We start from the raw sequence: 15,134 nt of genomic DNA on the forward strand, positions 1-15,134 counted from the left end.
TTGAGATAGGGTCTCTATGTAGCCCTTGGCTCTCCTGGAACTCTCTATGTAGTCAACAAGGCCGTCCCAAACTCACAGAGTTTTGCCTGCTCCTGCTTCCCAAATGCCCGAACTAAAGGTGTGTGCCAGCACACACAGCTTTGTAGTAAATCCTTCAAAAAAAAAAAATGACAACTATACTGAAGTTATTATCAGGCACTAAGTGAATGATACACATAATGAGTTCTATAGCAACTCACTGGTGTAGGTAATCACTGAAACTAAGTCAGAGAAGGCATTTTGGAACAAGCAAGCTTTGTCTTTTGTATGTGACCAGTAAGATTTATTTTTTACATCAATAGTAGACAATGATATGAATACAAATTAGGATTTCAGAATTACTATATGATTTCCTCAAAAAACATTTTAAAACTGGAAGAAACTTTGAATTTTCTAAAATTATATATCTTTTATTCTTTGTGAATTCATAGAATTCATGTATTCAAAATTTTATTGTTTCTTTTTTTAATATATGGCTTCACTGTTGTTTTCAGCTTATGTTTATATAACAAGAACTGGTTTCTATGTAGACTCACCCTCGCTGAGAATGTGAATATATGATGGCAAGAATTATCAATAATATCATATTTCTTTTCCTCCTTCCCCTCAGTATCATGATAAACATAAAAATTAAGAATCATATCATTACGTTCACATTTTTACAATAACTGCTTCATTATTATACAAAATTCTGTTTAGGATATGGTTATTTTATTCATAAGTTAATTGTATGCATTATTTCTTCAAGTGTATTTTAACCTCATTGAGACCAGATGTTTAATTCATGTTTGTGTAATTCTTTTTCTTTATACACATTTAGCATGCTTGTTGAACTAACGCCAGTGTTCGCAGTACAGAAATACAGATAATAGTGACAATATTCTTGAGAAATTAACAAGTAAACAATTTAAATCCTGATATTCTGTTTGGAAATATTTTTTACCTATAGAAAGTGTTTAGACAATACCTATTCATTTTGCTGCTCAGATTCACTATTACTTTCCCTTTTGCATTCATGGTGTTCAACCACTTAATATGGCACTTTAAACATTTTATAAAAATATGTCTCTACCCACACATTCAGTAATACAGCTTTCTTTGAATAACATGCTTGTTTTTCTTATGACTGTTTTCTTATTAGCAACCAAGAGGCAGGTGTTTCTCATGAATTTAAATCAGTTCTATTTCTCACCTTTTTCAATACGTTTACTTCAATGACATGATTCATAAAGATACTACGGGATAATTTTGGAACTCATCAATACCTACTTCCACGAAGGTTTCTAATACTACATATTCCATTAACTTGTTCTACATGCCTCATATGTTACAGTAAATAATTAGTTTGGTTTCTGTAGATAATTGAATAAAGAAGATATATATTTTGCCCAGTTTTTTTCAGTCTGAGATTAATGAACTTTTGAAAGAACAAAAAGAATGGTAGTCCAAATAAGGAGTTCTAACAAAATTAAAATAGGAGGTGTCCTAATTACCTCTGCTTTATAACATAATGCTTTGAAAGGGATGTATTTATTATGTAAAAATACCAAAAAAGAAGAAAGCAACTCAGGCCTTCTAAATCAAATTCTGGGTACAAGTACAGTTACCCATCTGTATTTTACCTGGCTGAGTCACAGACAAGATGAATGTGTATACATATGTTGCATATTTCATAACTCTAATGATATAAGTAAGACAAGACTAATTTGGAAAGATACTTTATCAATTATTATGTTGGTATCAAGGGTACATGTTGTTTGTTATCATATTCATATTTCTAGTTGTAATTTTGTTGTTGTCTTTGTTATTGTTGTTTGAGTCAGGGTTTTTCTATGTAGTCCTGGCTGGCCTAGAAATTATTACATAGTCCAAAAAGCCTTAAACTTGTGACAGCTCTCCTACCTTTTTATACCAAACTGGAATTATTGATATAAACTATAACTCTGTGCATCTGGCTATACTTGATGATCCACGATTACATAGCACAACTAACAGTGCTCACCTGAATTCCAAGATAATTTTTGCATAAACCCACTACTAGATGCCATATCCCCCAATAAAATAAAATAGAAATTTGTTTGCCTCTATTTAAAGAATCACTAGTTTGTACATAAATATATGAAAACGTTATTCTAACTCGATAGCAGTCTTCCAGAATTTTATCTCAATCAGTTATTCAAAATCAGCTTATCTTTATTACCACTTTTATATTTCATTACTCTAGTTTTCTATATTTATTTTGGGCGATGTCTTATGAGAAATGGATCTGTTGTCATTTTAAAATAAATTTTAAATGCCTTGTTATGGTTTCCAGTCACTATTATGCTAGATATAAATACCTCACTTAGGCCTGGAAATACATGATTAAACATTCTTGTCAATTCTAGAAAATCTGCAGTTGTCACTAGTTTGTTTTGAAGTCTTATTCAGAGCAAGGCAAAATATTGCATAAAAATGTGCCTTCTCTCATATTTGGTACCGATGACTGTTGGAAATAAGCATTACTCAAGGTACAGATTGTGACCTTTAAAATATGTATTTGAGTTTATGTAAATACTAAAGAACTTGTTTAACATATTTTATTGAAGAAATATTTCTCATCCTTTTCACCTGGTATTACTGTATTGATCATTTAGCACACAACTCAGATATCACAAAGTATTCATTCATTCAGTCATTAAAGAAATTTCAATTTCTCTTGTGTTCCAGGAATTCTTTGTTCTGTGATGGAAAAAAAAATTAGACATAGTATCTGAAGTCATCAAAACTGAATTTCAAGGAAAACAATCATAACTACTCATAAAATATAAAACAGCAACTGTAATGGGGATGTAGGGGCAGCTTAGATATTAAGAGTACTTGTTAATTCTTGCAGAGGACCCACGTTCAATTCCAAGCACCCACCTGATGCCTGACAACCATAAATAACCGTCCAGGTGATGCATTGCTCTCTTCTGACTTCCTTCGCCACCAGGCATGCCCATGAAATACATACATACATGCAGGCAAAACACTCATACACATAAAACAAAATAAATAAAGCATTTAAAAATAGCAACTGCAATTATGGAAACTTGAGAATGTAATATTATAATCTATGATTTAAATAAAATAAAACTCAAAACTAAATAAATTTGTAAAAGATTGACAATACCAAAATAAAAATATAAGTCTTCAATATATGACTGAAGACTTCAGCTATCAGTGGACTAGGGAAGAGTGATAGGGGAGGAGAAGGGAGGTAGTGTGGGACTGGGGGGAGGCTACAACTGGGATACAAAGAGAATAAACAGTAAATGATAATAATAATAATAATTATTATTATTATTACATACTTTTACATCCCTTCTAAAATATGTTACCTCAGTCTTTTAAAAAGCAAACTTAGTCACTCTTTTTTTTTTTATACCAATTACTCTTCTTTGTTCCCGTAAGATTTGAGATAGGTGTTCCTGTTTTACTATGCTTATATTTACCATGATCATCATTTTATTTTAATATTATTTTTGAGACATGATCTCACTGGATTTCTATAGCTAGCCTAGGAACCAGATTTGCCTTTAACTCATAGAGCTCCACCTGCCTCCACCTCTGTGTACTTGAATTAAAGACACACACCACAATGTACTGATTATTTTAATATGATTTTATTTTAATTAACACTTTTAATTTTATATATTGATAGCATATATTGTGATATTTCATAACGTGTATATAATGTGCAAAGATGTGACACATGTGTTTATCATACTACTCAGGGAATATATAATTATAGTTTGCTTTCTGTAATTCAACTTATAGAAAACGGTAACCTCAGGTTATAAAGATAAGCAAACATATATTTCAGTACTGCTTCAACAATTTATTTGGAATCCATGCCTTTAAACAAATGACCTTACCCCTCTAAACTCTACTTTATTCACCTGTAAAATGATCACGATTCTTTTTTTGTCTTTTTAAATAATTTTTTATTTATTTATTGCAATTTCTTCACTTTGTATCCCCGCTACAGCCCCCTCCTTCGTCTCCTCCCAGTCCCACTCACCCTCCCTCTTCTACCCCTATACCCCTTCGGTCGACCACTGAAGGGGAGGTCCTCCCCTTCTATCTGACTCTAGCCTATCAGGTCTCATCAAGGCTAACTGCATCATCTTCGTCTGTGTCCTGGCAAGGCTGCTCCCTCCTGCAGGGGGAGGTGATCAAAGAGCCAGCCAATGAGTTCATGTCAGAGACAGCCCCTGTACCTCTTACTAGGGAACCCAGTTGGAAACTGAGCAGCCTATGGGCTTCCTCTGAACAGCAGGGGTCTGGGTCCTCTTTATGCATGGTTCTTGGTTGGAGTATTCGTCTTTGCAGGACCCCTGGGCCCAAGGTTTTTGGCTCTGTTTGTCTCCTTGTGGAGTTCCTCTCCCCTTCGGGTCTTTCTGTCTCCCTCTTCTTCCATAAGGTTCCTGGCACTCTGCCCAAAGTTTGGCTATGAGTCTCAGTAACTCTTTTGATACCCTTGAGGGTATAATCTTTCAGGGGTCCTCTGTGGAAGGCTCCTGTCCTGTTCCTTGTCTTCTCCTACTTCTAATGTCTATCCTGTTTGCCATTCTTAATGAGGATTAAGCATCTTCCGTAGGATACTCTTTGTTGCTTAGCTTCTTTAGGACTATATATTTTAGTATGTTTATCCTATATTACATGGAATTGCAAATCAAAAGATTTTACCTCATACCTGTCAGAATGGCTAAGATAAAAATTCAAGGGATGATGCATGCTAGAGAGGTTGTGGAGAAAGAGGAACCCTCCTCCATTACTGGTAGGATTGGAACCTTGTATAACCACTTTGGAAATCAATCTGGCGCTTTCTCAGATCAGGAATAGTGTTACCTGAAGCTATACCACTCTTAGGCATATATCCAAAAGATGCCCTGCCTTTCAATAAGGACATTTGCTCAACTATTTTCATAGCAACTTTATCTGTAATATCCAGAAACTGGAAACAACCTAGATGTCCCTCAACAGAGGAATGGATACAGAAAGTGAGGCACATTTACACAATGGAATGCTACTAAGCAATTAAAAACAAGGAAATCATGAAATTTGTAGGCCAATGGATAGAACTAGAAAAGATTATCCTGAGTGAGGTTACCCAGAAGCAAAAAGACACATATGGTATATACTCACTTATAAGTGGATCATGATTCTTTTAATGGTGAAGATGAAAAGTAAATCATATTATATAAAGAAACTAACATAGTGATGTGAGTAAATCATCTTCTTTATTGGCCAGGGGTCTTTTGCATACATTTGTGACCCTTAAATAATACCTAATCCATCACAGCTTCCCAATACATGATGCTGAATTTTTAATAACGAATCTCTCCACTTTTAGAAAAAAAAACTGAAGACATATAATAATGTATATTATAAGATTCAAACTAAATGTGTAACGTATCTTGACTTCCTGGAGATCTTGAGTAGTTTGTTTTAAACATTGTAAGAAACTATTGACTGTCGAGTTTAAAAGATTATTTTTGTTGTTGTTGCTGGAGCCTGGCCTTTCTTGGATGAGAGGAGTGGAAACATTCAAAAGAGGGAAAATTGCTAGCTGCATTTATTAATCAACAATTATCCAATTTTGTGCCAAGCAAGACATGTAAGACATGATTTGTGCAGTTAAAGAGCTTACAATCTAGTTGAGAAGACTGACTTATGAAACTATTATAACAATTAAGTGCAAAATTGTATGGTGCTTTTTCTCAATGCAGTAGCAGTCCGGGAAGGGGGAAATCAGTGTGAACTGCAGAATGTCAGGAAAGGCTATTAGGTTAAGGCTTCAAATGAAAAGGCAATTTTTCAGGCCGGGAATGACAAATTGAGGGGAAAAAAAGTGATTATTTGTAATAACTTCATTGTAGCACTGTTTTTTGATTTACAATTCTGTATTTGAAAAAGGAAATTGCCTTATACCTCGAACTCTTACACTGAAATATTTTCTTTCACATTTGACACAAAATGATTCTTCACATGAAACCTGTGGCACAGCCTTTTTAATTCATAATGTGAAAAAGGAAAATATTTGTGTCACATATAATAAAATATTCAACATGTAAGTGCTTCACAATCTCTTTATATTATGACATTTGAAATTAGTTGCAAACTTTAAGACCCTATTTAAAGCTATGAAACTGATTATCATGTATACATATAGCAATAACATAAGAACTATTTTTACTAAAATAAGTACAAGTTTCATTTTTAAGAAAGATGTTGACTTTTTTTTTCTTTTTCCATTTTCCCACTGTTGCTAGGCATGGTACCTAGGGCCTTGTAGGTGAGAGGCAAGCACTCAACCTGTGAGCTACTCCCTCAGCCTTTAACTTTTCTTTTAAAATAAACTTATATTTAAAACTTGTGGTATCTTATCACTTTTCTGTTTCTTATTACTGTGACACCAGGACCATGTTTCAACCAGCATGATTTTAGAGAAGGTATTAAGCTTAAGGAGGCTTAAAGATAAAATGGTTTTGGAAATACCTGCTCCTGCTCTATGGCTGAGTATGCATTCATGCGTATAAAGTTAGGTAAGCCTCAACTAACACTTCTTCAAGATTTGGGAGAAACTAGCAGTGTGTTATTATATCCTCTGAGACTATGGATGTCTATCATTTTCCCATGTTACATATTGATAGCCACTCTTATCAATGAATGAAAAAAGAACTAACTAAAATTCTCAAAATGTACATTTGCCTAACAAAGTTGCCAAAAATATATTCTTAACGGTTCAGGGAACAATTAAGTAAAAGATAATGTTTGGAAAATACTTATTAATTATTTTTGAGAAATAGGATATGAATTATATCTGCAACTTCAAATTATAAATGGACAGTTACTTTATAGAGCAATAACAGGATGCGCAGATAAGGGCTCCAAATCCTTCATTTTATATTAACTTGTTTAATGGAAGGGAATGGATGATTGGGCAATCCAAAAAAGTGATCCAGCCATCATTCCAACTTGGATTAAACCTATATGTTATGTGTGCATTTCTTTTCAGAGTAGATGTCTCTGTGAAGTAAAATCCAAATATGTGCCTGTGAGAAATTTTACATGATAAACTTTGAGACAATACTTACTAATAAATTATTTTTAAAACTAAAATCCTTCCTTAGTAATACAACAGGGAAGTTATATAACATGTTTCTATGTGAAGAACACTGAAGCATATTATCAGATATGGATATGATCAGATAATCTATATATTTGCAAATATGCGAGCTATTACAAAGTAGACAATTAGCTACAACTCAGAGTATATACTTCATATGATTTTCATTACTTGAAACCTATGACTTTAATATGAATATAGTGAATATTTGTGTTTTAATGTGCCTCTGTAATATATTATCAAAGAATTTACATACTTTACTTTAGAGAAGTATTTTTATAAACATATAGTTTATAAAAATCCTAAAGGACTTTATCTTTAGTGTGTTCCTTACAGCTGTCTCAAATATTGAAAGTCTCAACTTGAATTTGTCAGAAAATAAAGTGTGACAGGGTTCACTGTGTTGATGATGAAAAAGAACATATTAAATTACAAAACACATTATCAAAGTACAAAGTGCTATGACAATATAATAGGACAGGACAAAAATATAAGACAGCTCTTCTGGAGTGAAACATTATTTAATTTAGATGTGCTGTGTGATATAGCTTGAGAGTAAGATGTGTGGGAGTTCAAAATGTAGTCTATAAATGGGAACACAAACCAAGACAGATTGTTTTTCTTTCAGTACTCTTAAGTATTGTACAATAAGAAATGTGTGCTTTAAGACATAGAGAGTAAGGAAATTTGGTTAGCTGTTTCTTTTGGTCTTCTAGTGAGATTCCTGTCCTCTCCAGGTCCTTCCATCTTTCCTCCAACACTTCCACAGGACCCCTGGAGCTGCTTGACTGTAAGTCCCAGAATGTCACTCAGAAGGGGAAATATAAGTGGAGTCACATTTTCCGATAGATTTTTTTCTTCAGCTACTATTTCACTATATTGAGGTATAAAGAAATGAAATGTCATGGAATATTGTAAGCATTATAATATTTCACATGAAATTACTTTCTAGGCAAAAGTAACTTAGTATATTTAGAGAAATATACATATATAAGAAATATTGAAAAGGAAATAATAGAAGTACCAATTATTTAAATATGGGAAACTGAGTAAAGAGTATTTAGTGATTCTAGGTTCCTGTAAAATGGCTATTTCATTGATAGAGACTTGTGGATACAAAATAGATATGTATAGAAAAAGTTAATTCCATTTTTGATGGTTACTTTTGTTTTTTTTAAAATTTATATTTATTTTCTTTGTATTTATTTTACATCTCAAAGGTGTCCATCCCTCCTCTCCTCCCAGTCCCAGTCTTCCTTCCCCTTTCCTTCTCCCCCTCTCCCTTTCCCCCCAGAAAAGGAGCGCACCCTCCCAGTGTCAACCTTCCCCAGCACATCAAGTCCCATCAGGACTGAACATATCTTCATCCCCTGAGGCCAGGCAAGGCAGCCCTGCCAGTGCAAAGTGATCCAAAAGTAGGCAACCAGAGCCCTGTTAGAAACACTCCCGACCCCAGCACTCCACTCACCAGGCAACCTATATGAAGACCAAGTAACCCATTGGCTACATGTGTGCAGGAGGCCTAGGTCCAGATCATGCATGCTATTTAGTTGATGTCTCAGTCTCTGAAAGCCCCAATGGGACTTGGTTAGCTGTCTCTTTTGGTCTTCTAGTGAAGTTCCTGTCCTCTCCAGGTCCTTCCATCTTTACTCCAACACTTCTACAGGACCCCTGGAGCTGCTTGGCTGTAAGTCCCAGAATGTCACTCAGAAGGGGAAATAGAATAGAAAGAAGAAGTGGATGAAGAGAGAGAACTGGACAGGAGACTGAATGGGTAGCAAAACAAGGGTAGGGATCAGATGTGGGGAGAATGAGAAGGAGAGGTGAAAGGACTAGGAACAATAAGGGGAACTGACAGGGCACATCTCTTTGTCAAGCTGGAGGCCTGCGACAGGGTAGGCTCCTGGGAGGACTCCTGGGTGTGACTCTAGTTGAGACTCCTAACAGACATGAAGACTGAAGTGACCACCTGCTATGCAGGCAGGACTAGTGTAAGAGTTGAATTCCATTTTTGATGTGTTAATTTTTTTTTTACTTATATTTATTTTCTTTTTATTTATTTTACAACTCAGGGATGCCCCATCCCTCCTCTCCTTCCAGTCTCTACTTCCTTCTTCCTCTTTCCCCTCACCCTTCCCCCCAGAAAAGGAGAGCCCCCCAGTCAAACTTCCAGAACCACAGCTCACCGACAAAACCTGTAATCCAAAAATTACCCTACCTATAAGAAGTGAAGGGATAATGAGGGAACAAAGATTGTGGGAAAGTCCAATCAATAATTGGCCCAACCTGAGACCCACTCAATGGTAGAGAGCCAGCCTCTGACACTATTAAAGATACTCTGCCATGCTTGCAAACAGGAGCTTAACTTGACTGTCATCTGAGAGGCTCCAGCCAGCAACAGATGGGGACAGATGCTGGGACTTGCAGCCAAGCCTGTGTTAATTTTGAAGTGCCAAAAACATACAGGAATAATGTGTGTGTGTGTGTGTGTGTGTGTGTGTGTGTTTGGTTGTGTGTGAAAGGAGACCAAAATTTCCCCTCAATAGACACATTTTCATTGCAGTTATTTGTTTGTTGCGATGTGTAGTGTGACACATGTGGATAACAGAGGACAACTTAAGGGGTACGTGGTCATTGTCTTTAACCAATGTGGTTACTAAGGATTGAACTCAGGTTGTCAGGCTTAGTGGCACACACCTTTACCAATTTAGCCCTTAATACATTATTTTTATTACATGTTTTCATTTAATTTTATGTGTCTGTTTACCTAAACGTATTTATGTATATCACGTGGGTGCTTAGTATCCATGGGATCAGAAGAGGGCGTCAGATATCCTAAAACTCGATAAACAGATGGTTGTGAAATACCATGTGCTGGGAAATGAACCTCAGTCCTCTGCAAAAGTAAGTGTTTTTAACTGCTGAGCCATGTCACCAGACCCCAAGATAAATTTTGAGATTGGAGGAAAGCATAAATTATTTTATAAATTATTTTATTTAGTAATTTACCATCTGTATGTTGCCAAAAAAAATGTGTCATGCGTATGACATCTACTGTTTCTTATTTTTTATCTATCATCAATAATTTTAAAGAAAAGAAAACTATTGTAAAACTATGAGAACAATCTCTTTCTAGATTCTGTGAATGGTGCTTTCTTTCCAGGAAATGAAGTAATATGACTATTTTATACATCCTACAACAAAATTACTATCTTTAGCAAATAATCACTATTGTCTGCAACACAGGACAACAATGTCTTACTTGAAAAAAGTAAAGTAAATTACATTTGAAATAGTAAATCAGATACTGGATTGAACATTTAAAAACATATTTTGTAAAACAAAATGTGGATGTGCAAATTTTCATGGACAAACCTATAATTTGGTTAATTGCACTGCCTTTCAGGTGATTTCATTTAAACCATAAAATTAAATGCATAACACCAAATGGCCTGTAAGTTTATCTTTTACTTTTAAGGTAATTTTTTAAACTATTTAGTCAGTCTTCTCAGTTAAACTTCCAGATGTGTACAGGACTAAAATATAACCCTCAGCGAGGGCTTATATTAAACAAAATTGCCACAGATTTATGTAGCTGGTGGTACATTTGATGATATGCTTCTTTGACTTCCAAGGGAGTGGTGAATGGGATGAATAAGGAAGGTGTTAGTAACTGAGAAAAACTTCACTGTTTTTTTATATAAGAAGTCTGGATTTGTTGCCTTCATGTGTAAGTGAGAATATAAGAAAAAGTGCCATGCTGCTACGAGAGCAGAGAGAATTGGAAATTGAATTTGCTTCTGTTTTTTTTTTTTTTTTTGCTCTTCAGTGACCACGCCAATAAGTTCCATGATGAGAACACTCATATTATGAGTCATCCCATGAAAATCATCACAAACACATGATACTCAGACCCCAATTCTAGATGTTTTAGTCAAAAGAAGTTATTCCATAAAAGGAAAATACCTTGTTGGAAAATCCAGTTTCTTTTGAACTCTGTGTTATATATCAAAACTCATAATGATAATAGGGCTAAAAACAATTTCAGGTGTCACTGTGTTATATAACACAGAGTTGAATAATGTATTCTTAGTATAGCTATCTCAGCATCAAAGGATCTTTAAACAGGTGCATCTGCAAGAAAGTAATCTTAGCAATATTGTTTTATCATATATGTAGTAAAAATTTCAGCGTTCAATAAAGGTGAAGTTGAAAATAATCCTTTTTTTCCTCTCATATATTACATCCTGTATTTTTTCCTTTCTCCTCTGTTCCTAGTTCTCCCTCACCTCCCAACTTCCACTCTTCCTCCATTTCCCTTCAGAAAAGAGCAGGCGTCCTAGGGATATCAAGTAAACATAGCATATCAAGTTGGAGTAAGAGTAACCGCATCCCTTGATATTAAGGCTGGAAGAAGCAACCCAGTAGGAGAAAAAGGGTCCAAAAGCAGGCAACACAGTGAGAGACAGCTTCCCCCTCCCACTGTTAGGAGTCCCAAAAGAAGACTAAGCTATAGAACTGTAATGTAGAGGGCCTAGGTTAAATCCAAGCAGGCTCTCTGTCCGTTTAGTTTCTGTGAACCCCTATGAATAGTTCCTATAGTTGATTCTGTGAATTTTCTTGTGGTGTCCTTGACCCTTCTGGCTCCTGAAGCTGCTTCTTCTGTAGGATTTTCCTGAGATCCTTCTAATGTTTGACTTTGTGTCTTTGCATCTGTTTCCAACAGTTGCTGCATGAAGCCTCTCTAGTGATGATTATGCTAGGTTCCTGTCTATGAGTATAGCAGAATATCATTAGGAATCATTTCATTGACTTTTTTGTTTGTTTGTTTTGGCTGATCATGTTTGGTTCTATTCTAGGTCTCTGGGTTATTCAGTCTCTGGGTCCTGGCCATCCAGGCAGTGTTAGGCATGGGTTCCCTCTCATGGCAGGAGTCTCAAGCTAGACTAGTCATAGGGTGGCTGCTTCCTCAATTTCTGCACCATCCTTACAACAGCACATCTTATAGGCAGGACAAGTTGTAGGTCAAGGTTTTGAGGCTGGGTTGATATCCCAGTCTCTCTACTGGAAGTTTTGCTTAGTTATAGAAGATGGCCAGTTCAGTCTCTGTTTCTCTCCTTATTAGGAGTCTTAGCTAGGGTCATCCTTGTAGATTCCTGGGAGTATCCACTGCACTAGGTTTTTGTGACTCACCTCGGAAATGTCCCCCAATTCAAGTTGTCTCCCCCAGTACTCGCTCCCTCCATCTTTCCCCCACGAGTCCTCATGCTTTTGTCCCAATACACCCCCAGATCATCTGCTATATCTATTCTATTTCCCATTTCCAGGGAGATTTGTGGATTTCCCCTCCCCTTTGAGACCTCCTTGTGACTTAGCCTCTCTGAGCCTGTGGATTGCAGCATGATTATTCTTTACTTTACAGCTAACATTCACTTCTAAGTGAGTAATGCTATGTTTGTTTTTCTGGGTCTGGCTCTGAGTTACCTCACTCAGGATGATTTGTTTTCTTGTTCCATCCATTTGCCTTCATGATATTATTTTTTAAACAGCTGAGTAATACTCCATCACATTTTAACCATTCTTTGGTTGAGAACATCTAGATTGTTTCCAGTTTCTGGCTTTTACAAATAAAACTGTTATGAACATAGTTAAGCAAGTGTCCATGTGGTAGAATGCAGCATCTTTTTGGTATATGCATAAATGTGATATAGCTAGGTCTATACAACTTATAGGTATATAGATAGGAACAAATATATTTCTAAGTATTTAAACTCAAGAATATTGGAAACTGTGGACATGATAATATCTATAAATGCAGTGGAAGAATAGAAAAATACTTGCAATATATATTCTAGAAAAAGAATTGTCTTTTAGCAGAATATTGTTGTGTACACCTGTAATCCCAGCATTGAAGTTGGAGGCATTGAAATTACACACAGAGTTCATGGCCCATCTGAGTTATCTGATTTGGCTGGGGTAAACTACTCAACATCTCTATTTTTTAAGGCAGAGATAATAATTAAAAAACAATGAATTTATGACTTTTTAATCCTTCTTACTAGGCAATTTAGATAAAAACACTTTTTCTTTAAGTGAACTCAGGTCATGAGTAATAAATTCACAAATGAAGAAAAAGATTAATTATAGTAACCTCAGAAATGCAAGCTTAAAAAAAAAGATAACATTTTTCCTTGAAGATTCAGCAATTAAAACAATAATAATATTCAGGGTTAGAAAAAGTGAGATTAAAAAAGCCCCTTTTGTGCAACTGTAAACGAGTAAAACCTTTATTAAGAGAAATTTACTACTATCTAATCAAAGGTTTAAAATGTACATAACCTTTGAGCCATATATTCATATATAATTTGTTTTAAATTGGCAAATATATCACCATAAAACACAAAGATATTTATTGCAGAATTAAAGTATCACGAAATTTAATACAATTAACAACTTTAGCAACTAAGAAAAGTTTATATTGTGTTAAACTGCAAAATTAAGTAATATGTAAACATTAAAACCATATTGTAAGACAATGTTCACTTTATAATAAATGACATATTAAATTAGTTTTGCATAATTCAAATTTGCTTATTTGCAAAGGAAATTATGCATATATACACATTTAAGTAATTTGTTTAAACACCATGTACCAATTTTATGCAATTTAGTGTTCTTTATCATATACATTCTCTAAATTAAATATCAATAAGAAAAATAGTATCTTATTTTAAAAACACTATCTAGTTCAAAGTAAGAGTATTTACAGGAAGGCAAGTGCAGTTGTTTGAAATAAAAATGGCTCCCATAGTACCATATGCTTCAATACTTGGGTGCCAGGTCATAGAACTGTTTGGGAATGATTAGGAGGTGTGGCCATGTTGGAGGAGGTATGTTAATGAGAGCAATTTTTGAGGATTCAAAAGCCAGTGTCATTCTCAGTAAGCTCTCTCTGCCTTGTGTTTGTGGATCAAAATATAAGAACATAGGAATTGATCCTGTGCCATGCCATCCTGATTTCTACCATGCTCTCCACCATAGCTCATAGATTCTAACACTCTTAAACTAATCAAGCTCAATATTTCATTTTTCTTTTACTGGTGCCTTGATCATGATGTCTTAGTATAACAATAAAAAAGTAACAACGAGAGAATTTGGTATCAAAGGGCAAGCTATTGCTATAGCAGGCCTGAGAATGTTGGTTTTGTTTGTTTGTTTGTTTGTTTTGAAAAATATTTAAAAGTTTGGGACTTTGGAGTAGAAAAGCAGTTGAACACTGTAAATGATGGTTGGTCATAGTAGGAGCTTTGAAGACAGCAGTGCTAAGATCCATATGATGATGGAGGCCTGGATCAAGAAGGTTCAGGGGCAAACAATATCGGCCATTATGCTAGAGACAATTCTTTTGTTATATTGGCAAAGAATGTGGCCACTTTTGTCCTTGCCCTAAGACTCTCCCTGAGGCTAAATTAAAACATTTTATAGTAATATCTTTGCCAGGGGAGACCTCAAGGCAGCTGATTATTGACTCTGTAGCTTAGTTTTTAGCAATCAAGCAAACATTACTTTCAGAGATATTATCTTTACCTAACTGTATAGAGTATGAATGATTTCTTTAATTAAAAGAAATTATTTATATGTGCATGTGTGTGTACATACATGCATGAGTTCCCCTTTCTCCACAACCTCTCCAGCATGTGTTGTCACTTGAGTTTTTGATCTTAGCCATTCTGATGGGTATAAGGTGAAATCTCAGGGTTGTTTTGATTTGCATCTCCCTGATGGCTAAGGATGTTGAGCATTTCTTTAAATGTTTCTTTACCATTCTACATTCCTCTACAGAGAGTTCTCCCTTTAGCTCCATACCCCAATTTTTAATTGAATTACTTCATTTTTTGTTGTTTAACTTCTTGAGTTCCTTGTATATTCGGGATATCAG

The sequence above is a fragment of the Meriones unguiculatus genome, chromosome X, assembly GCF_030254825.1.
Source record: "Meriones unguiculatus strain TT.TT164.6M chromosome X, Bangor_MerUng_6.1, whole genome shotgun sequence".
NCBI classification, from domain to species: Eukaryota; Metazoa; Chordata; class Mammalia; order Rodentia; family Muridae; genus Meriones; species Meriones unguiculatus.